Source organism: Mirounga angustirostris, unplaced genomic scaffold, assembly GCF_029215605.1.
Source record: "Mirounga angustirostris isolate CCGP_5_RB_7025 unplaced genomic scaffold, mMirAng1.0.hap1 SCAF_5, whole genome shotgun sequence".
Lineage (NCBI taxonomy): Eukaryota > Metazoa > Chordata > Mammalia > Carnivora > Phocidae > Mirounga > Mirounga angustirostris.
In genome coordinates this window covers 25,615,061-25,640,654 of record NW_026991713.1, presented here as the reverse complement: position 1 = coordinate 25,640,654, position 25,594 = coordinate 25,615,061, and the positions used below count along the sequence as shown (strand labels likewise).

General features: G+C 45.4%; 1 long non-coding RNA gene across 3 annotated transcripts in view; it reads right to left on the bottom strand.

Annotated features, from left to right (window-relative positions):
• The window catches only part of LOC123837919 (uncharacterized), a 50,311-nt gene that overhangs the window by 10,629 nt on the left and 14,088 nt on the right, over positions 1 to 25,594 (bottom strand). The window contains exons 2-7 of one of the 3 annotated variants that reach the window (XR_010411391.1): positions 22,733 to 22,788; positions 19,836 to 20,256; positions 18,305 to 18,416; positions 16,754 to 16,829; positions 14,754 to 14,938; positions 1,059 to 1,351 (exon numbers count right to left, since the gene is read on the bottom strand). This is a non-coding gene — a long non-coding RNA (uncharacterized LOC123837919). Of the gene's footprint in view, positions 1 to 1,058; positions 1,352 to 14,753; positions 14,939 to 16,753; positions 16,830 to 18,304; positions 20,257 to 22,732; positions 22,789 to 25,594 lie in introns of all 3 variants that reach the window. The other 2 variants (XR_010411390.1, XR_006789323.2) reach the window with 2 other exon arrangements.

Genomic DNA, 25,594 nt, shown 5'->3' with positions numbered 1-25,594 from the left:
CTCTTTAGTTCCAGGGATTGTGTTTGCAGGCACACGCCGGGAGGAGGGCTTTTGAATTGAATGTACCGAGAAGGAAGCTTTTCCAAAGCCCAAATTAATTATCTTGAGCAGCATCTAAACAATTATTCTTATGTGGTGCGTCTGCCTGTCAGACCCTTTGGCACATCCATTAGGAAGCCTCAAACCACGCCAAGTACTCAGCCTCTCAGCGGCAGAAATCCCTTCACCCTAAAATAAGCAAGGTTATTAGAAAAAGGCTTTGCTGATTCAGCTGGGAGCCCTCATCCACTCCTCTGGCTTCTGCAGCATCTCCTAACAGCTCAAGTGTGGCCTACAGAAGCCTAGGATGAACACTGAACATTCCAAGGGTTGAACACATAACATCTAAACGTATATCCAGGGGCGCCTGGGTGGCTCAGTCAGTTAAGCAGCTGCCTTCGGCTCAGGTGATTATCTCAGGGTCCTGGGATCAAGCCCTGAATCGGGCTCAGGGTGGGGTTGCCTGCTTCTCCCTCTCCTCCCCTCCCTCTCATGCTCTCTTGCTCTAATAAATAAATACTTTTTAAAAAAAGGATTCAGGTATATCTAATCATAGCTGATTAGTCATTTCTCCAGAATTATACTAGCAAAACTATCAGTAATGCCAGTCTGCCTATTAATGGGTCCCAGGTTCGAGGATGTACATCCCATTCTGGTAAAGAGGATGGCGCCCCTCCCCCCCGAGTTGCTTGAACTCTGTGCTTTTTTCTGACACTGCAATCGGACATGACCTCTTTAATATTTCTGAACATTCAGCCAGCACAGATTTCTAGGTCATCCTTTAAGTATATATATATATGTATATGTACACCTTACTTTAATTTGTCATCCATTTCAGGATGCACCATTATTTTATGTAAAGCTAAGAAAGAGAATGATGCTGTCAATTAAATTAGAACAAGCCACTGATTATGTGTCCTGATCAGAGATGTTAAGTTGTAAAAAAAAATTGTGAATTACGTACAGACTATTCATGTCAGTAGTTTGAAGCAATTTTAATAGAATTTTTAAATTATCACCTGTATGAAGTTATTTCTGTTTTAGACTCCAGCGAGCACACACTGGGTTCTCTAAGGCAGAGACGAGTTATGCCACGGCTCTCCTGCTCACTCCTCTTGCCACAGGCCAAGCCAGGTTCGCTGACCGCCTCCGCAGAGCACCCACCAGTAAGCCATGTGGCAGAACGGCTATCCTGCTGAGATCTCGAATTCACTCGTGCGCTCACCCGCTCTCTCGGAACCGCCTCTGAACTTCTGTTGTCAGTGGTAATCTTCTGGGTTTACCACTAATTTCTCACTTGCTGAAGGAGAGGCTAGAATGAGATGGATTTGTAAGCTTTAACGTCCGGCTTTATGCTAATTTACTTTGACTTTAAAAATGGTTAAGAGGCAGCTGGCAAACATGTAACGGGCAGGCTCTAACTTTTGTGAGCGCTCACCACGTGCGAGGCACGAGAGCAATTGCTTTCCACACAGTGTGTCGTTTGATCGTGAGGCAGTTCCGTGAGGTAACGGGACTACGCCCATTGGACAGATGCAGAGGCGGCAAATACCTGCCAAGTAGGGTCTTTTTTTTTTCTTCTGTTTCAGATTTATTGAGATACAGTTCACAAACCATAGAGATCGCCCCCCCCTTTTTTTTAAAGATTATTTATTTATTTATTAGAGAGTGAGCAGGAGAGAAACAGCATGAGAGGGGACAGGGTCAGAGGGAGAAGCAGGCTCCCCGCTGAGCCAGGAGCCCGATGCGGGACTCGATCCCAGGACCCTGAGATCATGACCTGAGCCGAAGGCAGATGCTTAACCGACTGAGCCACCCAGGCGCCTGGTTCATGTACTTTTTTTTTTTTTTTAAGATTTTATTTATTTATTTGAGACAGAGAGAATGAGAGACAGAGAGCATGAGAGGGAGGAGGGTCAGAGGGAGAAGCAGACCCCCCGCCGAGCAGGGAGCCCGATGCGGGACTCGATCCCGGGACTCCAGGATCATGACCTGAGCCGAAGGCAGTCGCTTAACCAACTGAGCCACCCGGGCGCCGACATCGCCCTTTCAAAGGAACATTCGATGGTTTTAATATAGTCACAGCGCTGTGCAATCGGCACCACACTCAATTTTAGAATGTTTTCCTCACCCCCAAAGGAAACCCCGTATCCTTCAGGCGTCGTTCCCCTTCAAGCCCCACTGTCCCAGCCCCTGGCAACCACTCGTCTACTTTATGTCTCTATAGAGTCGCCGATTCAGGACGCCTGTGAATGAAACCATACAGTACCGAGCCCAGCGTTGTGGACTGCAGTCCTACGAGCTCGCCTACCTCGGTGCAGGGCGGAGGTGGGGCCGGAGACGACCCCCTGCTCAAGGCGAGGGGGAGAAACAGCTCCGAGCCAACAGCAGACGGCATGAGACCGTATACAAGCGCCATTCGGAGTCAGGAGGAGGCCAAAGTGTGCGGCCGCCCCGGCCGTACCGCGCTCCGCTGCGCGCACGCGGCTGGTGCAAAGCCCGCCTCCGAGCAGCCAGCCGCCCCCTCACCCTTGCACACTCTGTAGCTCCCCTGGCGCTCTCAAACAGGGAACTTTCCGTGCCCTCTCCGGCCAGAGCAGGGCAGCCTGCGGTCTTGTTTCCGCACGCAGCTTTCCTCAATCATCCACAGGCCGCAGCTGGGGCCTCTCGGGAGCCTCCTATAGCCTTGCTGGAAGTTTCAGTCTTTCTTTCAAGTCAAACGGCTGCAGATTCGCTCAGCCCCTCGCCCTGGCATGTGGCGAGACACAGGGCTCAGGGGCATCTGCACAGATGACTCTCTGCTGGCTATTCCCCATTTGTCCTGTACCCTCCTCTGCCTTCCTCTCTTGGCCCTGAGCCCCTGGAAGGCTCGCCTCTAGGGCTGCATCACCCAGACTCCCTTGCCCCCACTGCCACCCCGGGGGCTGCCTGCAAAAGGCAGGGCAGGAGAAGAGACAGGCTGGGGTCTTTGACCTCTGGCCCCTCTCTCTCCTTTTGGGGCTAGGGCCGGTAGCAGCTTCCTTCTGTTGCTAGCTTCCGGATGTCTCCTTATCTCCCGGTGGTTCCCTTTAAAGGTCCCTACTCTTCCCCAGACCATTAACTTCTTTTTGGTTAAGTTCTTCTGAGATGCCCTCTGTTTCTGCTAGGACTCTGACAGCTACGGTAGCCTTCAGAGACTAATGCCGAAAGGGGACAGGCAGAGCTTGCTAATCTGCCTGCCCCAATATCTACTTTTCTTCTGCCTTAATAAAGTAATACTTGGGGCGCCTGGGTGGCTTGGTCGGTTGGGCGTCTGCCTTCGGCTTGGGTCAGGATCCCAGGGTCCTGGGATGGAGCCCTGCATCGGGCTCCCTGCTCAGTGGGGATCCCCTCCCTGCTTGTGCTCTGACTGTATCTCTGTTTCTCTCTCTCAAGTAAATAAATAAAATCTTAAAAAAAAAAATAACACTTTATTTTTAGCTGGGCAGGTGGCTACCCTTAATAAAGATCTCTTTTCCCAGCCTCCTTGGCAATTAGCTGTGGCCATGTGACTTTAGTTCTGGTAAGATATAAGCAGAAGTGAAATACAGCAGCCTCTGGGAGACCTTAAAGAAACCTAGGTCATGTTATCTGGCCTTTTCTTCTGGGTTCCTTCCTCTGTCCTACTGCTTGGAACATGATTCTGATGGTTGGAGCTCCAGCAGCTGTCCTGGACCATGAGAATGAAGGTGCACCTTAGGGACGGTGGGCTGCAAAGCCTGAAGGAGCTTGGACCCCTGCCTTTGTAGAGCCTCCACACCAGCCTGGACTGCCTGCTTCTGATCCTCTTTTATAAGCCACACTTGCTTAAGCCACTCTTATTTTTGACTGTGCAGCTGAATTCAATCCTAACTAAAACTGGTGCATTAAATTGGAAGACAATTGGGGTTGGGCAGGAAGAACCCTAGACCTCGGAGCAGAAGATGCTGGTTCAAGCTGCGGCTCTTCCATTAAGGGCTGTGCAATGTTGGCCTTCCTGAGACTCAATTCCCTATCTGCTATGCTGGGGAAATAGTATCCACCTCACATAATCACTGAGAAAATGAAATAAGGTAACATTTGTTTCCCTGCCCAGCACATGGCAACCACGCGGTTTTTAGGGCATGGCTCTGGGGTTAGACTGGGAGGTGATACCCTGCCTCTACCACTTATTAGCTGTGTGCCTTTGGGAAAGTCATTTGACCTCTCTGAGCCTCCCCTCTCTCGTCTTTTTTATTTTTTTAAAGATTTTATTTATTTGACAGAGAGACACAGCGAGAGAGGGAACACAAGCAGAGGGAGTGGGAGAGGGAGAAGCAGGCTTCCCGCATGAGCAGGGAGCCCGATGCGGGGCTCGATTCCAGGACCCTGGGATCATGACCTGAGCCGAAGGCAGACGCTTAACAACTGAGCCACCCAGGCGCCCCCCCCCCCCTCGTCTTTTAAAGTGCATGATAATAATACCTGTTTCATAGGACTTTGAGGATGAAATTAGAGAATGCATGTAATGCTCTTATTCTATGACCTAGTACCTACATAGCACTCATTAAACAACTACTGTGTTATGATCATTATTATTTTCTAATCATTATTCTCTAATCACTTTTACATAATCTTGTGATGACTGTTTTCATTTTAAGTCTTGGGATCTCCTATTCCCATGACAAGAGCAATGTTTATACACCATTATAGCCTTCACTGTTCCTAGCTCTGTACCAGACCCAGAAGTACTCGGTCAAACAGAAGAGAAGTCATCTTGGAGGATTCAGCTGAAGAGGCGCAGTTCTGGAGTGGGTTGAGATTCCCGTTCTTAGACAAAGTTAGATGTACCAAAGATGAAGGGTACGGGGTGTGGTAGAAGAAGAGGTTGAGAAGCTGGTGAGAGTTCAGAATTAGTAGGACATTATACATGTTAAAGTTCTCTGTTGCAGACAACAGAATTCATTCCAGCTAGTTTAACCAGAAATAAATACATGAAAGGAAGGAGAAAGCTCAGAGAATGTTCTGGAAGACCAGAGAACCAGGCTTGAATGCTACACAGTGAGAGTGCAGCCAGAAAAAAAAATGCCCTACTTCAACATGGAACTGTTTTAATGCACACCCCCAGAAGAACCAAATGCTTCTACTACAGAGCGTAGCAGAGAATCTGCTCTCTTTCTCTGGGCTCAACCACCATCCTGCTTCTGTGCCTCATAGGTTGGCAGAAACTATGTCTCAGACCTCAATCTAAATGGAAGAGAGTCTAAGAATGTAGTTTTTAGCTTTCCTGAAAGAAAGGAGTTAGAATATGTTTGAGTGAGCCAACTCATAGTATCTGCTATGTGAATTTTAGAGCTTTCTATTTGCCTGTGGCTTTATTAAAATGACCTGCATCAGAAAGACTATGAGGTAGGGCACCTGAGTGGATCAGTCAGTTAAGCGTCTGACTCTTGATCTCAGCTCAGGTCTTGATCTCAGGGTCGTGAGTTCAAGCCCCGCATTGGGCTCCACACTGGGTCTGGAACCTACTTAAAAAAAAAAAAAAAAAGACTGTGAGGTATAGTGAAAAGATCATGGGCCATGATGCCAGATAAAATGTAGGTTCTTGGGCGCCTGGGTGGCTCAGTTGGTTAAGCAACTGCCTTCGGTTCAGGTCATGCTCCCAGGGTCCTGGGATCGAGTCCCACATCGGGCTCCCTGCTCAGCGGGAAGCCTGCTTCTCCCTCTGACCCTCCTCCCTCTCATTCTCTCTGTCTCAAATAAATAAATAAAATCTTTAAAAAAAAAAGATTTAAAAAAATGTAGGTTCTTTTTTTCTTTGGACACACCAGATGTGTTCCTCCCTAGGGTCATTGCATTTGTTCTCTGTTAACTGGAAACTTACTGCCCCTCATTGATTTATCCCTTCTGGTCATTCACGTTCCAGCATAAATGTCACCTCCTCAGAAAAGCCTACTTTGACCATCCTGCCTTGTGTGTCCCATCTGACCCAGCCTCCCATCATATCATCTTTTTTTAGCGCTTATCTGCCATTTTCTCGTCCTCTGTTTTTGTTATTGTTTGTTTATGGTCTGTACTCCCCTCACCTCTAAATAGAATGGAAATTTTGTAAGAGCAGGGACTTAGTCTATCTTGTTCAAGCTGCATCCCTGCAGTCCAGAAGAGTGGCCAATATATGATGATGAGATCATTTATGATATGATTACCATGCCATCTATTGTTCAATCCTCATGAAGTGATAACTGTTATCATTGCCATTTTACAGATGAGAAAAGAGAAGCCCAGAGAGGGTCATGACTTGCCCAAGGTCAAACAGCAAGTAAATTGTGAGACTGTGATGCAAATTTTGGCAGCCTGGCTCTGGAGCCTGATGTCTTAATTGCTAAAGCATGATGAATACAGGGGAGCCTGGGTGGCTCAGTCAGTTAGGTGTCCTACTCTTGATTTTGGCTTGGGTTGTGATCTCAGGGTTGTGGGATTGAGCTCCGAGGTAGGCTCTGTGCTCATTGCGGAGTCTGCTTGGGATTCTCTCTCCCTCTCCCCCTGCCCCTCGCCCTGTTCCCATGCTCTAAATAAATAAATAAATAATCTTTAAAGCATGTCGAACATACAAGCTACTCAATAAATATTTTATGGATAAATGAATGAGCAGATATCTTTTAGTCATCTCATCGACACTCTGTTGTATTTAGTCATCTCATTGACACTCCGTTGGGCATCTGCCTTCGGCTCAGGTCATGGTCCCAGGGTCCTGGGATCGAGCCCCGCATCAGGCTCTCTGCTCAGTGTGAAACCTGCTTCTCCCTCTCCCACTCCCCTTGCTTGTGTTCCCTCTCTTGCTGTGTCTCTCTCTGTCAAATAAATAAATAAAAATCTTTAAAAAAAGATTTTTATTTATTTATTTGAGAGACGGAGCAAGAGAAAGTGAACAAGCGGGGGGAGGGGCAGAGGGAGAGGGAGAAGCAGACTCCCCAATGAGCAGGGAGCACAACACAGGGTTCAATCTCAGGACCCTGAGATCATGATCTGAGCCGAAGGCAGATGCTTCACTAACTGAGCCCCCCAGGCACCCCTTCTCCCTTGGTTGAAATGCTGATATTCACCAGGCTTCCAACCTGTGCTTCTTAATACACATTCTCCTTGGGTTATATTATTCAGTGTCATGATTGAACGGCCATATTATATGCTGACAAGTCCCAGATCTACCATAAATGTCTAGTGCTGACTCTCCCAGAGTGATGGAATTAAACATGCATGGCTTCCTGGACATTACCACTTGAGCATCCTTTAGGCATCCCAAACTCAACAAACACAAAGTTGACTTAATCTGCTAGGTATCCAGTCAGGTTAATCCCATCCAGGCTGTGGAAAATGTGCCATTTTACCTTCTCCCCAAACAAAATCTGCTTCTTTTCCTGTATGCCCCATCTCAGTCCATATCACTACCATTTACCCAGTAAGGCCAACAACTTGGCAGTCTTAGAATTTCCTCCCTCTCCTCATAGCCAATTTATGACCAAGTCCTATGGATTCGACCTCTTTTTTTTTTTTTTAAGATTTTATTTATTCATTTGACAGAGAGAGCTAGCAAGAGCAGGGACGCAAGCAGGGGGAGTGGGAGAGGGAGAAGCAGGCTTCCCGCCGAGCAGGGAGCCCGATGCGGGACTCAATCCCAGGACCCTGGGATCATGACCTGAGCCGAAGGCAGACGCTCAACGACTGAACCACTCAGGCACCCCTGGATTCGACCTCTTAACAGTTTTCCAATCCATCCCTTCCTCTCTGTTCCTGCTTCAGCAGGACTTCTGAATCTCCTTCCAAGACTATATATTGTGATAGTGTCGTAACTACTCTACCCATGTCTGGTCACACTCCCTCAAATCCATTCTCTGAATACCGCCAGCATGAGCTAGCTACAATAGCATTTTTTTTTTAATTTTTTTATTCTTATGTTACAATAGAATTTCGTTTACTCTCTTCAGTGGCTCTGCCATTCATTGCCATGCTCAGATAAAGTTCCAGCTTAATAAAAATCAACCTTGATCTGGCCCTCTCCCACATCCCCAAAATCTACATCCGCCCCTCCCCCTCTCCCCCCTTCACCATCATCTTATGCTTCAGAAGTGGCCAGGTCCCTGCCTTTCCCCAGCAAGGCCCACACAGAGCCCTGTTTGTCTCCCTGTAGGTAGGGATCAGGAAAAGCCAGTCAGTCGAGGGAGAGGAAGCATAACTTTCAGTCTCCTATTTTATTTTTGAAACCCAGCTGCAGTCCTGCCATTTCATTTCACCAGACACTCAGAGAGCTTTATAATGCAGTCCTTTTATTCACTTCTGCTGGCTCCAGCCTTTGCCTGCTATTTGAAACCCAAAGAGTTACAACAAATGCACTGATGAACAGAGAGAAAAGACATCTATTTACATGAGATGATTTGCATGGGAGGAAGAAAAGAATCCCTTCACAGGAAGAGGGAGAGGACTGGGGAGAACTCGCCAGCCCCAGGGAGTCCTGTCTGAGCAGTGTAGCAAACAGAAGTGGGCAAACAGACGATGTAGCCTCTATTTTACAAAGTCTCCTTCCTGAAGAAGCACAGCGTTTATGCGTAAGTGACAAAGTACCACACAGGGCGGGGCCCTCTCCCTCTTCTGTGAGTGATGCTGCCCAGCTTCAACACACTGAAGGTTCATATTTAGGGCTCAGCACATTGGAGAAAGACGGGGCTGCTCTGACATCTCCAGGGCTGGCTGGGCGTCCCTGAAAGATGACCTTCTTGGCCCAGCCTTCAGTGTTATCCCCACGGACACCAGTAGCAGGGGGGTTGGAAATGCACCATCCTCAAATGGCTCAGTGGGCAACAGATAGCAATGGGAAAGGTGGTCAGGGCATGGGAAGAAGACATCATGAATGCCCCACGGTAACTGTAGTGGACAGACTTGTTTGCAGTACACCCCCCCCGGGGACCCTCAAAAATCACTGAGTTAGACCTGAATGGGGGCGGGGGACAAAGCTCTGAAACTTATAGATGTAAGACAAAGTCAGCAAAATGGCGGTGATCATCATTAACGTAACACATTTCAACCCACTGCCCAGGAAAATCTGAGAAAATTCAGGTTCATAGCATTAGATTTACTTTAAAAAGTTAAAAAGTGAAGGAATAAGATAACCTAGGAAAACTAAAATGGTATTCCCCTAGGACTTTCCTTTAAAGCCTTCTCTACAACAATATAGTTATGACATGTCATCTACTAAAACAAATAGCTTATAATTTAGCATGCTGAGATTTTTCTATTAACAAAGTAGAACGGAACAACAGAAAGCTTCCAGGGTTATAGGTCTGAAAGTCACTTTTATAAAATCAGTATCTTTGGGTAGATAGGCACAGAAATCTTGCCAATTTTTCTTGAGCTCATTTGGGAAAGAAGAGGACAGGCATTTTCAAAAGCTTACTTTCAGTGCTGCATCTCCCATGGAGTGCTTGACCCAATTGTGAAATGACATACTTTCCACAGCCTGGTTGTGATGAACACAACTGAACACAGAGCAAATCAATGCACCCATGGAATGGACGTCAACCTAGCCAAGCTCTTTTCCATTCTTATAAGTGATGAGATACCGAGTTTTATTATTTTTTAAAATTTTTTTAAGATTTATTTATTTGAGAGAGAGAGAGCGTGTGCATGAGCAGGCGAGCAGGTGGAGGGGCAGAGGGAGAGGGAGAGAATCTCAAGCAGTCTCCCTGCTGAGCACAGAGCCTGACACAAGGCTCGGTCTCACGACCCTAAGATCATGACCTGAGCTGAAACCAAGAGTCGGACGCTTAACCAACTGGGCCACCCACACGCCCCGAGATACTGAGCTTTAAAGTGAAGCTGATTAGTCATAAAAAAAAAAAAAAAAAAAAAAAAACTTCTTTTAAAACATCTGAACTATGTTTACAGCTATCCTTAGGACACTCGGGAGACATGAAATGCAGGATCATTCACTTGCTGGAAGATGAAGACTTGGGGAATTAAAATATTTTTCAAACATAAACTTTCAAGTAAACTAAACCCAGAAATCAAACTTCCTATGTGATAGGAATGGTCCAAAGCAATTAACAAACCCTTATGAGATAGATACCGCTGTTATCCCAAATTCATAGATGAAGAAATGGAAGCTCAGCAATTTTAAGTAACTTGCCTAAGATCCCACAGCTAGTAAGTGGCAGGCCAGGGATTTAAGGCAACCTGACTAGAGAGCCCGCGTGTGAAACCAGGGGTAACTATATAGCTTTCCAGTTTCTACTACCTCTTTTCTTTTGCTAGCCTGTAAAGGACTGTTTTGGTACCACCTCTGATCCCATCCATATGTACTCTTACCTTTCAAGTACCTACCTCCTTCTCTAGAAAGAAAGTCTAACAGGCTTAGCTTGGATTGGTGTCCATATTTAAGTTGTGGGGATGTGGGCTGGAAAGCCCCTGAAAGGCACCCACTACGTCTTAATGAGTTCTTCACAATCAGGACTTGAATAACAACCATAAACAATAATTTTAGGGAAAGGACAAGTGGGAGGATTACCAGCATTGATGATCTGTTATGTGCCAAGCACTATGCTAAGAGTTTGAAATACAGTGCTCACTTATTTTTATACCACAAGAACTACAGGAGATTAAAGATTATCGAAGAATCAATCAAAACAATGCCAGTGTCAGGTCATGGCCCAGGGCCCTGGGATCGAGCCCTGCACCAGCTCCCTGCTGGATAAACACTGGGACCCAGTGGCAAAAAAAAAGTCACAAGAACTATTGTAATAGAAGGTGGGGCGGGGGGGGGGGGTACTACTCCTGCCTCCCTTTAGACAGATTCAGCAACAGATATCTTGAGATGCCAAAATTACAGTGAGACCACCCCCTGCTCCCCAATCTCCTCCCTGCTACACAGGATTCATAATGGGAATGAAGGAGAACCTGTTCCACATCTCCTAGAGCTCTGAGTGAAATCCAAGGATATAAGAGGGGGTCAAGGAGAGGATTTGGGGGTGCCTGGGTGGTTCAGTTGTTTATGTATCTGCCTTCGGCTCAGGTCATGATCTCAGGGTCCTGGGATTGAGCCCCATGTCAGGCTTCCTGCTCAGTAGGGAGTCTGCTTCCCCCTCTCCCTCTGCCCCTCCCCCCGCTTGTGCACATGCGTGTTCTCTCTCTCACTTGCTCTCTCTCAAATAAATAAATAAAAGCTTAAAAAAAAAAAAAAAGAGGATTTGGAGAAGACAGTTGAGGAGATCTTTTTTTTTTTTTTTTTAAGTAGGCTCCACACCCAGCGTGGAGCCCAACACAGGGCCTGAACTCACAACCCTGAGATGGAGACCTGAGCTGAAATCAAGAGCTGGACACTTAACCAACCGAGCTACTCAGGTGCCCCAAGGAGATTTTTTTAGAGGCTTTTGCTCTGCTTTAATGCCTCTCCTCTTTGGACCTCAGCCAAAAGAGGCTAAGCACACACAGCTGGATATCCAGGGGTTAAGCAGAGTTGAAAGAGACCACCCAGAATAGAGAGCCATCCACAGGGCCTGCAGGGAACCTCCAAAATTCCTATGCAAGAGCCCTGAGAAGAAGAACCAGCTGGAACCATCCTAAAGGCCCCCTAGGAGTCACCGGCTTTAATCATCCGTAAGGCCTGGAGCACACAGAGCCACCAGATCAAGCACTCACTCACTTGCCCCTCTCTCCCTCTCATCTCTACCCTACCTCCAACCCTGGAGGAGAAAGAAGATGACAGCTAGCAGGTAGACGTGAAGGTAAGTGGGGAGAGAAAGAGAAGCGCAGAAGCTGTCAGAAGTTTCATCCAGATGTAGAGGAGGATCCTCTTCTCCTCCTCCAGCCTCTGAATGAAGTTTAAAGAATTAGTGGAAGGGAAATATAAAATTGCACTTTTTTTTTTAAAGATTTTATTTATTTATTTGAGAGAGAGAATGAGAGAGAGAGAGCACATGAGAGGGGGGAGGGTCAGAGGGAGAAGCAGACTCCCTGCTGAGCAGGGAGCCCGATGCGGGACTCGATCCCGGGACTCCAGGATCATGAAGGCAGTTGCTTAACCAACTGAGCCACCCAGGCGCCCTAAAATTGCACTTTTTAAAAGTAATCTCTGTGCCCAGTGTGGGACTTGAACTCACAACCTTGGGATCAAGAATCACATGCTCTACCAACTAAGCCAGCCAGTTGCCCCAATATAAAATTGCATTTTGATTATATCGTGAGCTGTGCTCATGGTAGTCTCAGAGCAACAGAAATATCCCCTACAGTCACAGAGAATGAAATGCCTGGTAAAAGCAAGGCTCTGGCGGATTGCGAAGGGAAGAAGATAAAGGCTATGAGGTGAACAGCTTCATTTAACTGCACGATAACATTTAAAGAAAAAAGAAATCACAGGCTTAGGATTTAAATTCTCACTTCAAAGCGTGATCAGTGAATGAAGAGGTTTCTGTGATTTCCCTAAAATTGTCTTTATGTCACTCAGGCAGAGGGCTAATGAAGCTGAAAATCAGAGGCAGAGATGGATCCTCAAGACTGATGAATTAAAAAACAGATTGAATTCACAGTTTCACCAGGCCTTTCAGGGTATTTGTGAAAAAGTGGTTCTTCCCCTGAGTGCTGGGATGGAGATATTTTGTAGGTATCAGCTAACCCTGAAACTCACAGAGCTTCCTGCACTAACAAAAGTAGCCTCTCCTCCCATTCTGATGAGGCTGGCCCTGTCTGGTTCAAAAACACTGTAAGTTCATCGAGTGGTCACCTTGCAAGGAGATGTCCTCATGGCCCACCCCATCTCGGCTCATTGACTCCAGACACACAACGAGAGTCAGATTCCAGCACACCCTGAGATCAAAGTCAGACCTGGGAAGAGAGGGCTGACATACCAAAAGCATTGCAAGGTTATGGGAGAGAAGAATTCTGAGAGTGTTGACAAGAGAAGAAAATAATTTTAGATCGGATCAAATTTATGTTACAGGTATCCTCACCAAAACTTCTGGATTCAGCATGCTATGTGAAACAACTAGAACAGGTTTACCCGTCTTGCTTGATTGTCTGAAACGGAGTATCCATGGGGGCCCATGCACATGAAGTTCAGATGCTCTGCCTTCCTTAATGAGAAGGGAATCCAAAGGCTTAAGGAGAAAGGACTAGTAGAGAGGATTCATAATACCTGATCTACTCGCCCAGTTTTGGAAAGAGGAAAACAACAAAACAAAATACTCCACATGGTGGTGAGAAGAGTATTAGCATTCTGGAAAAATACTTGCCCTCTGTAGGCCAAGGATGAGAGTTCGAGATGCTCCCACAGACAAGAGTTTCCTGAAGGGGTTAATCTTCTGAGGGAGCTGGGTTCTGACTCCCGAAATAAGCAGAAGGCTCATGTGTGACTGACAGTGCCTCATAGATCCCAGGGTCTTTAGGGCTAAAACACACAGGTACTAAAATGTTTGCACTTTTTTTTTTTTTAATTAACTTGTATGACAACAACAAAATCTAAGTCTGGGGAACAGAGGACTGACTTTAGTCATGATGATGGAGAATCAGTCTTCACCCAATTCCCAGCCCTGAGGCACCTTCCAGACCCAGAGCCCCTTGAGGAAAGGGAAGACCAGATGCTCTTGAGGACGACCCTGCTGAGTAATATTCCATTGTGTATATATATATATATACCACATTTACCAGGGCAACTGGGCCCTGACAGGATTATTATTATCTCCTAGCTAATGCTAATCCCCAGAGCCTCCAAATGCCACCTCTGGTTAGCTCTGGTAGGTGTAAGCAAATTTATGGAAAACAGGTGATAGCAGGGCTCACTCACAGCAGGACCATTCATAGTGAGACTCATGGATCCTCGAACCCATTCTATAGTTATTTCCACAGTGCTTGAATGCTTAGTTGTAGCTGAAGTCCTAGCAGACAGCAGTCACCGCTGGCTCCCTGACCTGTGATGTGAATCTCACTATGGTAGGAAGGGTTAAATGGAAGTCTCTGGAACGATCCCTCTATACTGAAATAATAAAGGTGCTTTGTATATATTAAATCATTTAATCTTCACAATAAGCCTGTGATATAGGATCTATTATCATCCCCATTTACAGAGGAGGAAACTGAGGTGCAGGGAAGCTAAGCAATTTGCCCAAGTTGACCTAGCCAGTAAGACTGGATTCAAACGCAGGCAGACCTACAGTCCATACACCATACATCAACTGAGATGTTTGCTGCAGAGAGAAGTAACAGAAAACAGGTGGTGGAGGGAGGAGGTTCTAAACACCGATGGTGCCTTTGTGAATATTGCAGAAATGACGGTTGTCGTGGCTGTTCACAGTGAGAGGAGTATAGATAGTGGGTATGTGCATAGGATTTGAAGCTAGACTGCATGGGTTCAAATCTCAGATTTAGCAGAAGACCTTGGGCAAGTTTCTTAACTTCTCTTTGGGTCAATTTCCCCATTTACAAAGTGATAGTCCCACTTTGTAGCATTTTTATGAAAATTAAATGAGTTCACAGATAAAGTACCTGGAAGGTTGTGTTTGCTATTATCACCTTCCTTGCTTTATCATGTATATTTTTATGCAATTAACTGATTTTATATTTTATATCCTTTTGTTCTTTTTACAAGTTCTTTTTATAAGTTCTTTAATACAACTATTTTATATAGGTTGTATTAATGATGATTAACCTTAAAACGTATTCCAAAGGTCACAGAATAACATGATGGGTTTGTTACTAACCTTGAGAAAGAATGTCCACCAGTCGAAATCCTGAACTCAGAGCCAGAGTCAGACACTGCTGTGACTTTAGTTCCCTCCTTTTGAAGAGAGGGCGAGTGTGTTCACATTTTTACAAGGAATAGTGGCATTATCTCAGGCTGTAGGAAACTGCATGGCTTAAAGGTAGATCTTCTGTGGATGCTTTGCTGAAAAAGAAATTATGATCGTGGTGAATGTTCAGTGATATTCATCTACGGTTATCCAATTTGTTATATTGGTCACTGACCCAAATGTGGATGGTAGTATTAAGTGCAGAGTTCATATGGTAATTATTTGTTTAATGACATTCTGATGTGTTTTTTCCAACACCATCAACCAATTCTCCAATTCTCAGCAGACACAGACTGGGTGTTCTACAAATTTAACTCAATTCTGATGCTGTCTACCTGCAGATAATCGTCAGTTCCCACAGGTTAAGGGCTCACTCCCATAAGACTGTTCCCATTTCAGATGCCAATCAAAAGTCTAGGCTTCCACTTGTGCTTCTGACCAACTAGCTGTAAATTAGAGGTTCCCAAAGCTCCTTCCTCAAGTCTAATTTGCTAGAACAGCTCACAGTACTCAGAGAAACATTTGCTTCTATTTACCAGCTTATTATAAAGGATATGAATGGAAGCCAGAGGAAGAAGTACATAAGGAGAGATATGGAAGGGTCCTGAGCTCAGGAGCTTCTGTCCCCGTGGAACTGGGGTGCACCATCCTCCCAGGTGTAAGTGTGTTCACCAAGCTCATCAAATCTTGTTGTTCAACAGTTTTCACAGAGCTTAATCTGCAGTGCCCACTCCTCTCCTTCCCAGAGGTTGGTGGACAGGGCTGAAAGTTCCAGACTTTTAATCACTTGTCTTTCTGGTGGCCATCCCCGTCCTGAGGCTATTTAGGGGTCCCACCCTAGGTCACTTCTTTAATATCAACTCCGGGGTGCTCAAAAGGGGCTCCTTATGAATAATAAGACACTCCTTCCAAGCGTTTTAGGAGCTCTATACTAGGAGCCAGAGATGAAGACCAAATATATATTTCTTGATCTAAATCACAGTATCACAGTCATCCATACCATTAGATTTAAGTTCCATGAAGATCCATTTTCTCTCTTGTTCACCAAGGTATCCCCTGAGCTAGTGCAGGGTTCTGCACCTGGGATTATCTCAATAAATGTTGGCATTCATGACCCATTGGTTTTGAATATATCAGTATTATCTATTGCTGGATAACAAATTACTACAAATTTAGCAGCTTAGAACAACATACATTTATCTCCCAGTTTCTGTGGGTCAGAATTCCAGGCATGGATTCATTGAGTCCTCTACACCACGGTCTCCCCCTGGAATCTGTAATCACAGTCTTGGCCAGGGCTGCAGTCCTACCTCAAGGTTCGACTGGGGGACTCGCCACACGTAAGCTCACGTGACTGTTGGCAGGAATTAGTTCCTTGCAGGTTGTTGCGCTAAGGACCCCAGTTTCTTGCCTGCTGGCAGTGGGAGGTTACCCTCGGCTCCTGCCATGTGGCCCTCTCCATAGGGCAGCTCACAGTGTGGCAACCTGCTTCATCAAAGCCAGCACGGAAGAGGGTCTGTCAGGAAGAGGGACATTGCAACCTACGTAACATACTAATATATGTGTCATCACATACATTCCATTACCTATTGGTCAAAGGCAAAATGTAGGACCCACCCACACTCAAGGGCAGAGAATTCTACAAAAGCATGGATACAAAGAGGCAGGGATCATTGGGCACCATCTTAGAGTCTGTCTGCTTCCATAATTCGCCAGTAAATACCCTCATCATGTAAGCTGTAGCCGTTCTCTAAAGAAGGCAGAATAGTTAATGGCTGAGAAAGGCCAGAGGATCCTCATTAGCTCAGACTTCACTAAGTCCCTGCTGTTGTCAGTTTGCACAGGGAACCAAAGGTCATCTTAAGATAAAAATATTCACTAATATTAAATTAGTCCCCACTCAAACAAACCTGTCTCCTCTTCAGGCTAGTGTACGTCCTCTCCGTCTCATCTTGCCAAGAGCTGCCTCTTGCTCATTGTGTGAGTCTGCAATGCAAATAACGATCAAGCCAATCACACAGGTGCCTCGAAAGAAAATTATTTGAATAAAAAACAAAGAGAGAAAGAAAATTATTCGAGTACCAGAGCCTTAGAAGAGGCTCTTGGGAAAACTGATGAAGCCCTCAAATAATCTTGCAAAACTGATTCTTGTTTTGATCGTGTTGGGCAATCTAAGTATAAAATGTATCCTGCTAATCATACCATTTTGGGATAAATAAAATGAAAAAAACATCAGCAAAATATATCTTCTTTTTTTTTTTCATTGTAAGAAAATTGCCTGGATGCAAAAATAACCTAGATAATCTAACCTTACATGTAAGAAAAAATAAAACTGTCCCATAATTTTATTTTATTTTTAGTATTTATTCTAAATTTGGGTCTGTTGTGAGCTGTGCCTGGGTTCAAATCCTAACTATGTCCATTACTAGCTGTATGACCTTGGGCAGGTTACTTAACTTTTCTGTGTCTCAGTTTATACAAATATAACAGGGAGAGGCTGGTAATAATAGTGCCCATGTCATCTACTAGGCCGTCACCTACTTTGACCCTACTGACAAGCCTGTGAGGCCAATGTCAAGGCAGGTGCCTTTGACACTTGCAGTTGGGGCGAGATGTCCAGATGTTCCTTTTCTGCCTCCAACAGGCTGGGCCTCGGCAGCATAAACTAGAGTGGCTGAGTAATTAAGGGCAGGGGTAGCAGCAAGTTTAGGATAACCTCCTCTCTAACCGCTTTTGGAAAAAGTCCATCTAACACGAACCCACCTACAACAAAGACCAAATAATATACTTGCACCTCGCAAGATACAAGAGCATGTAAGTAACTTTCCAAAGGTCAGCATATAGCAAGCAGTGGATTCAAAGCCAGCTGTAAGTCACTCCAAAGCCCAATTTGATGCTTTTTTTCATACACTTCTCTTTGCACAGCCCGGTGGGTTGGAGGATGGGCAGGGAGGACAGGCCTGACTGGGGGAAATGCAACAGCGCTCGGAAAATAAGGGGTCAGATCAATCGCCAACCCAAGAAAATCACTAGCCTTGCTTCCTTCCCTTCCTCAACCAACCCTTTCGCCTCTTAGCTCTTCCCTCCCTCCATCCCCACCTCTCCTGTTCCTCCAGTGTGCCGCTTAAGAAGATTTTTGAATAGTACCCTGGAGATAAGGAAAAAGAAACAATCTAAATCAAAAAAGCAAGTAAGTCGATACTGAACCATCTTCCAGCTGTTCTGTCTGAATGGAGAGAGAAACCCAAAACAAAGCCCAGGAGTGTTAAAGCTCATTTTCAAAACACAGTGCATGCAGTGTTCATTCTTAATGGACCCGGGGAGTGAGATAGAATCGAACGGAACTGAGGCGAGGGTCGCTGCTTGGCAGATCGATGACACGGACGTAAGTGGCGGAGTCCGCGAGCAGGCAAACACAGCAAACGGAGGTGCTGTTTGGGGCTAGGAAGCATCAACAGCACCTTTGGAACCTGCCGTTCCGAGCATGAAAAGGGCCCTTCTTGTCCGCAAGTCACGGCATCTCTGCTTCTTCAGATGTGAAGTGGAGAATAAGCAAAATCCTCGGAGGCCAAGCTTGGAATGAAAAGGAAAATGCAAGGCTGGAGTCCGAGCGGTATTGCTTTGGAAAACAGTCAGTGAGGGGGAGGGAAGTATTATTCTCCAGCTGGGGCGGGGTACAAGCTGGGACCGAAGCAACTCATGCTGCTGTGGAAATACTCTCTCTCATTCAGCTCTGACTGAAACTACGAGACTGCAGGTAACACATTAGGCAGTATTTACCTCTGTCTCACTGACAAAAGTACATGGGGAATTCAAAATCCTGGGCTTCTATTACTCTTCTCAGTAAAATGTGGAAAGGGGATTAGAGAGTATTTATACCCCCAGAAACCTCAGAAAAACAAGGAACAATAAATATCATCCAGGTGGGTCAAATATCTTAGGTTAAAAATCTAATCTCCCATAATCCTGATCACTACAGTTTCAATATTTCAGGGTAAAAAACTCTCCAACATAGGGGGTACCCGGGTGGCTCAGTCGGTTAAGCCTCTGGCTCTTGATTTCAACTCAGGTCATGATCTCAGGGTCATGGGATCGAGCCCCAAGTAGGGTTCCGCCCTCAGCTGAGGGAGCCTGCTTCCCTCTCTCTCCCACTGCCCCTACCCACACTCGGGTGCACGCACGCACTCTCAGTCTCTAAATAAATAGTCTTAAAAAAAAACAAAAAACAAAAACCTCTCCAATATAGCTAACAATTTATTATACACATGTGAATACTTTCAAAAATATAACTTTGAGGGGCGCCTGGCTGGCTCAGTCGGTGGAGCATGTGACTCTTGATCTTGAGGTTGTGAGTTCAAGCCTCATGCTGGGTGTAGAGATTACTTAAAAATAAAAATCTTCAAAATAAACAACATCTTTTAAAAAAGATGTTATTTATTTATTTGACAGAGAGAGACACAGCGAGAGAGGGAACACAAGCAGGGGAAGTGGGAGAGGGAGAAGCAGGTCCCCCCCCTCTGAGCAGGGAGCCCGATGCGGGGCTCGATCCCAGGACCCTGGGATCATGACCTGAGCCAAAGGCAGATGCTTAACGACTGAGCCACCCAGGCGCCCCTAAAAATCTTTAAAAATATACACATAACCTTTACCTTGAGTCTATAACATCTACAAAGTTTGTAAAACACGTTTGTTATATGTATCAGATTATAAATTACATGCATTGGAATGTTATGGGAACTCAGATGTTCTTACTGTCTTTGATCATACTCCCTAGAAGCAGAGTTTGAGACAGGGATTGGAAAGCACACAGTTTACTAAAGGAGTACACTTGGGAGAAAGGGAGGGAGGGAGGCCAGGGCAGGAGAAGGAGCTAAGCCAAGGCAGGGTCTCAGCTGGAGAGGAGCTTCCGAATGATCCCACAGGGAGCTCTGCAGTGTGAATTGCATCGCGGAGTTGGTCTCATTTTGTAGTCAGGGAACCAGGCCTTCATACCTCTGTGTCAACTGGTCATTGGCTGCTGGTTCCCACCAGGGATGGGTGTAACTTCCTGGGTGGGGTGGCTCCCTTTGGGCTGAGGGCAATTCTGCAGAGAAGGGGGCAGCAGGGAATGCTTAGCAGCCCCAGCTCACAGCACCTGGTGGGGGGGGGGGGCACGCGCCAAACAAGGCATGTGGGGGGTGCACCCGCAGCAGTGCACCCTACAGCTGCAAAATGAACGCACTTGCCTGGGGATGAGTAACCCACTGTCTAGAACCCCACGAGCTTGGTATGAAGGGATCTTCACCACTGTCCGTATGGTATAGATTTCCCGGTGGTCAGTCACTGTATTAGCTTCCGCCATTTAAGTCTGTCTGAAATAAACACTTTGGCAGATTCCAATCCAAATACAAGAGGAATCTTCATTTTTCCACAGCTACAGACAAAAACAATTCAAAATGGATAAGAGTAAATAATATTAAAACTCAAACAGTAAAAACCTGGAAGAAAATAAAATTATTTATCATCATTCTCAAGGGGGGGGGCGATTTTTTTATGCCTGGAAGTAAGGAGAAAAAAAAATCATAAAGGAAAAGATCAGCAGTTTTTACTGCATAAAAACATAAAACTTCTATCCATCAGGGAAAAAGAAACAGCTCTTCATAAATGAAGTCAAATAGTAAACAACAATTAGGAAAGAATGCTTCTGCAAATTTGAAAAAAAAAAAGAAATCCTTGACGAATAAAGATTGCTAATTTGGCAAGGGGAGCATTTTCACAGCATGCTCCTTGCCAGATTCGGGAATAAAATCCTCACCCAGCAAAAGGGATTAAAATATTCCTTTTCAAGTGCCCCCAGGGACTCTCCTTGCACAAATGACTTCATTGTTCTGTACCTCAGTTTCTTAATCTGTAATATGGTGATGATGATGATAATAACAACAACAACAACAACATGGGGCTAACAACAATAGTTAATACCTACCTCTTTTTTTGTTGTTGTCATTCTTAGGGCTGCAAGAACCAGGTGTTCTACAAACGATTAATTGCCCGTGCTTATAAAAAGAGGACATCAAGAGCAAAGGGAGCTACCATGGGTGACACAGCACAAGCATCAGGGGGATAATTGGAAGTGGGGTTATAGAGTGAGGGTGTGTATCCTGTTAGCTGCTCCCATGCCCTGGCATGAAGCTGTCCTTGGCAGAGCCAAAGTTCTAGAACTTAGGTCAGGGATCTGCCAGAGGACCCTTGACACCAAGAGAGAATTCTTCCTTACCTATTATGGTAGAGACAAAATTGGTTTCTTCTCAGGCTCCCTTGTTAGATATGGTCATGCCACCAAATTCTAGCCTATAATGTATGACAGGAAGTGACGTGTACCATTTCTGGGCAAGCACCCATCACATTCGGTCACATTCTCCTTTCCTTTTCACCAGCTGGAATCTGGATGTTGGAGACGCCACTCAGACCATGCAGACAATAATGGGTCTTTTGATAGGGCGAGCCACTAGGTGGAGAGAGCTTAAGTCCCAGAGTACTCTGTGGAACAGAGCCACCTACCAACCGGGAACACACACACACCGGGTAGTTTCATGAGCAAGAAACAAACTTCCATATTCATGCCGCCAAATGATTGGGACTTATTACAATGTGGCCTGCCTTGATACAGTAATGTTGAGCTAAACCTGTTCATAAATCATACTCAAAGCCTTTCCTATAGAAACATCCTAGGCACTGCAGAACAGCAACCCTCCCAACAAACAGGAGGAGGGTCCCTAGAATTCCCACTGTTAGAATCATTTGTTTGGCTTATACCTAGCAAAGTTATGAAAATAGAAATAGGCAGTAAACTAAATTGTAAAAGGTTCCATTCTTTGCGTTTTAAGGACAGCCTTCTGTTGCACCTGATTTTCTTTTTTTTAAAGATTTTTATTTATTATTTAACAGAGAGAGAGAGAGCACAAGCAGGGGGAGTGGGAGAGAGAGAAGCAGGCTCCCTCCTGAGTAGGGAGCCTGATGCAGGGCTTGATCCCAGGATGCTGGGATCATGACTTGAGCCAAAGGCAGATGCTTAACCGACAGAACCACCCAGGTGCCCCCTGCACCTGATTTTCTTGAGGAAGGTACATTATAACAGGTTGACATTCCTGATCAAGAGTCTAAAGCTAAACTTTTAAAAAGTGATGGGCATCATATTTAATTAATTATTAACTCTTTAACTGCCTAGCTTAAAGCTTTCCAAAATAGATTAGCATCAATTTACTAGGACAACTTTTGGAAACATACCAACTTTATTTAAAGTATTTCTAGAGAAAGTCATGATTGATTGATTGATTGGCCACCATGGTCCAGATGCTGATCTACATACTTTAAATACATTATATCCAATCATCACAGAAATTCCCAAGGCACCTTACAGAAGTGGAAATTGAGACTTAAGAGAGGTAAGCAATTTGTCTAGGATCACCTACCTGATAAATCACAGAGGTAGATGTGTATAGATTCAAAGCCTCTATGCTCACCTTGCAGCCTCCTGGTTCAGAAATTGAAGGGCATGGGCAGAGATTTTGATGGAAAACTAGAGGCTGGGAGTGCCTGGGTGGCTCGGTCGATTAAGTGCTTGCTTTCAGCTCAGGTCATGATCCCAGGGTCCTGGGATTGGGCCCCACATCGGGCTCCCTGCTCAGCGGGGAGCCTGCTTCTCCCTCTCCCTCCGCCCGCTGCTCCCCATTTGTGCTCTCTCTGTAAAATAAATAAAATCTTTTAAAAAAAAAGAAAGAAAGAAAGAAAGAAAACTCAAGGCTGGCCCTCAGAGGAGGCTGCTTGGTTCTGGACCTTGAGGGATAGGTTTCTATGGTTGAGAGCAACAGGAAGCAGAAGTCGGGCCACTGCGTGTTGTCGAAAGGTCATACCATGAGCCACTGGCTGGATATTCCAAGTACGAACCGTTTTAAATACGACGGGTAACCTACAAAGAACAGATATTAAATCACTACATGTACTGAGCACCTACTATGTGTCAGGCAACATTCCAAATACTTTACATGGATTTACATGGATTCTACCGTGCAATCTGCACGAGACCCCTTTGAAGTAAGGACTATTATTATCTCCATCTGATGGCTCAGGAAATGAGGCACAGAGAGACTAAGTAACTTATCCAAGCTTTAGAAGTGGCAGAGCTAATGTTAACGTTGTCAGGCCCCAAAGCTCACATCTTCACCCCTATAGTATAGTGCTCCCTGAAACAGCGAATAATAAAATTTCATGTCCTGTAATTCTTCTTTTTCTTTTCTTTTCTTTTCTTTTTTCTTTCTTTTCTTTTCTTTTCTTTCTTTCCTTTCCTTTCCTTTCCTTTTCTTTCTTTTCTTTCTTTTTTTTTGAGAGAGGGAGAGCAAGTGGGGGAGGGGCAGAGGGAGAGAGAGAGAGAGAGAGAATTTTAAGCAGACTCCACGCCCAGCAGGGAGTCTGTCTCGGGGCTCGATCCCACGACCCTGAGACCGTGACCTGAGCCGAAATCCAGAGCCCAACGCTTAACCGACTAAGGCACCCAGTTGCCCCCATAGTTATTCTTATCACTGTCCTGCACAGCAGGTGCCCACTCCTACCTAGAATTAGCCTGGAGTCATCATCACACTCGGGCAAATCTCTCTCCCATTTTCATGTCTCATAGACGTAGAGGGCTAGCACGATGTAATGGTAAGAGGAAGGATGTTAAGAGCCAGTCTTGGAGATGAAATGCTGCCTCTTTAAATTACTGGCTGAGGAATTACTTAACGTCCCTGAGAGTCCATTTTCTCAGCCGAAGAATAGGTTCCCATCAACAATAAGGTAACACCATAAGCCCTGTAATACCTATTAGGTAAGCAGGTAATACGGAACAGATAATGCCTATTAAGGCGATACCTACTAGCATGCCTGGAGCACGGGTCCATGTTCCCCACGTGTCGGTTTCCTTCCCTCCTCCACGATTCTAGTCCTGCACTCTGCCTGCCCCCATGTGAGCAGAAATTGCTGAGTTGCATTCATTCTGCTGTGTGGATTTGAGCTGTCAGAGGTCAGCACTCTCCTTTCTTTTGCTAGCACTGTTATAATTTGCATCCTCTAGTTTTGTATGTCCCTCCTCTGAGACTCTGAGGACCTGGCTGACTCCAGACGGAAACGTGAACCATTTTTATTTTACTAAGAGGAAAGCTGAGACACGATGCAAGATCAATGGTTTTTCCGGGAAAATTTGAGAGAAATTCCAAATTTTTTTCCTTTCCCACAGTCCTTCCCAGTGTTCGAACTGCTCCCCCTGGAAACCAGATGGCGGCAGCTGGCAATCAGGAACCCCTGCACAGCCCACACTGTTCAGCAGGAGCCAGCTGGGCCTGGATTTCCAGTCATCACATCTTCTGAAACCCCCTCAAACTGCCTCTTCTGAGGGATGGCAGTTTTAGCGCAAGAGTCCATTTTATTCTGAAACAATTACCAAGCAGGAGGCGTACCCAGCCTGTGGCACTGGACAGGAGTGAGTGATGGGCTGCCTCTGATTTATGTCCATCTGTCCCTTTGAGAAAATGCTCATTGCTAGGTGATTTAACCTCTTGTATCAGCCTCTATTTTTAGCCTCCAAGTGAGTGATGAATCAGGTTATAATCCGACAGTCTGCTTACAAGCACACTTAAGGCAAATTAAATTACGACGCCTCAGACATCACATACATTTCTAAAGAATAGAGCCAGAATGCATTATAGCCTAAATTTTTTTCTAAAGGACCCATTATACATCATAAGGTCGAATGTGACTTTAAAGTTTCCTCCAATTTTATTTTTATTTACTTATTTAGTTATTTATTAGATTTATTTGTTTATTTATGAGAGAGAGAGAGCAAGCAAGGGGTAAGGGTAGAGGGAGAGGGACAAAAAGAATCCCAAGCAGACTTCCCACTGAGCGAGGAGCATGACACAGGGCTCGATCTCAGGACCCCAAGATCATAACCTGAGCTGAGATCAAGAGCCAGATGCTTAACCAACTGAGCCACCCAGGCGCCCCAAGTTTCCTCCAATTTTAATCAAGCCTCACATGCCCACGCAGCTTTTTCCAAAAGCTGGAGATAGAAATGATTTCTCTTGGATATTATTATGCTGTGAGCTCAGACACTGCCGGTAGAAACAATATTCTCAATCATTCGATACATATGGAGCACCTACTCTATGACAGGTATTGTCTTGGCACTGGGGAGACAATGGTGAACAAAAGCAAGACATAATCCTTACCTTCGTGGAGCTGGTTTAGTGAGGAGATAGATGTTAACCAAATAATCAAATAAATAAATGGTAAGGGCTGAGTGCTGAATTTACATTATTAGGTCTCTGATTCTGTCTCTCTCCATCCATCTCTTAGCTCTGCTGTCTTCTCCTTGGCTTCCTCTTCCAGCATCCTCTCCCTATGTGACTAAGATGGCCACTTGCAGCTCCTAACTACTGTGGTGCTAATAAATAATGATCCCAGAGGAATGATTATCCCCCAAACTCCAGCAAAGTCCCAGCGAAGATGATTGGCTTGGTTGAGATCACATGCTCATTCCTATACTTGTATGGAGACTGGGAAAGGAATAATCTGATTGGCCAGACCAGGTCACATGTGTACTCTCTAGGTGGGGAAGAGAGGGGCAGTGTTAGTCTCCTTGGCACCATATGGCGGAGCAGGATTACCATGGCATGGGAGAAGGTAGTTTCCCCAGTGAAAGAATGATGGGCTAATCAGTGTTTGTCCACCAAAATGTCAGA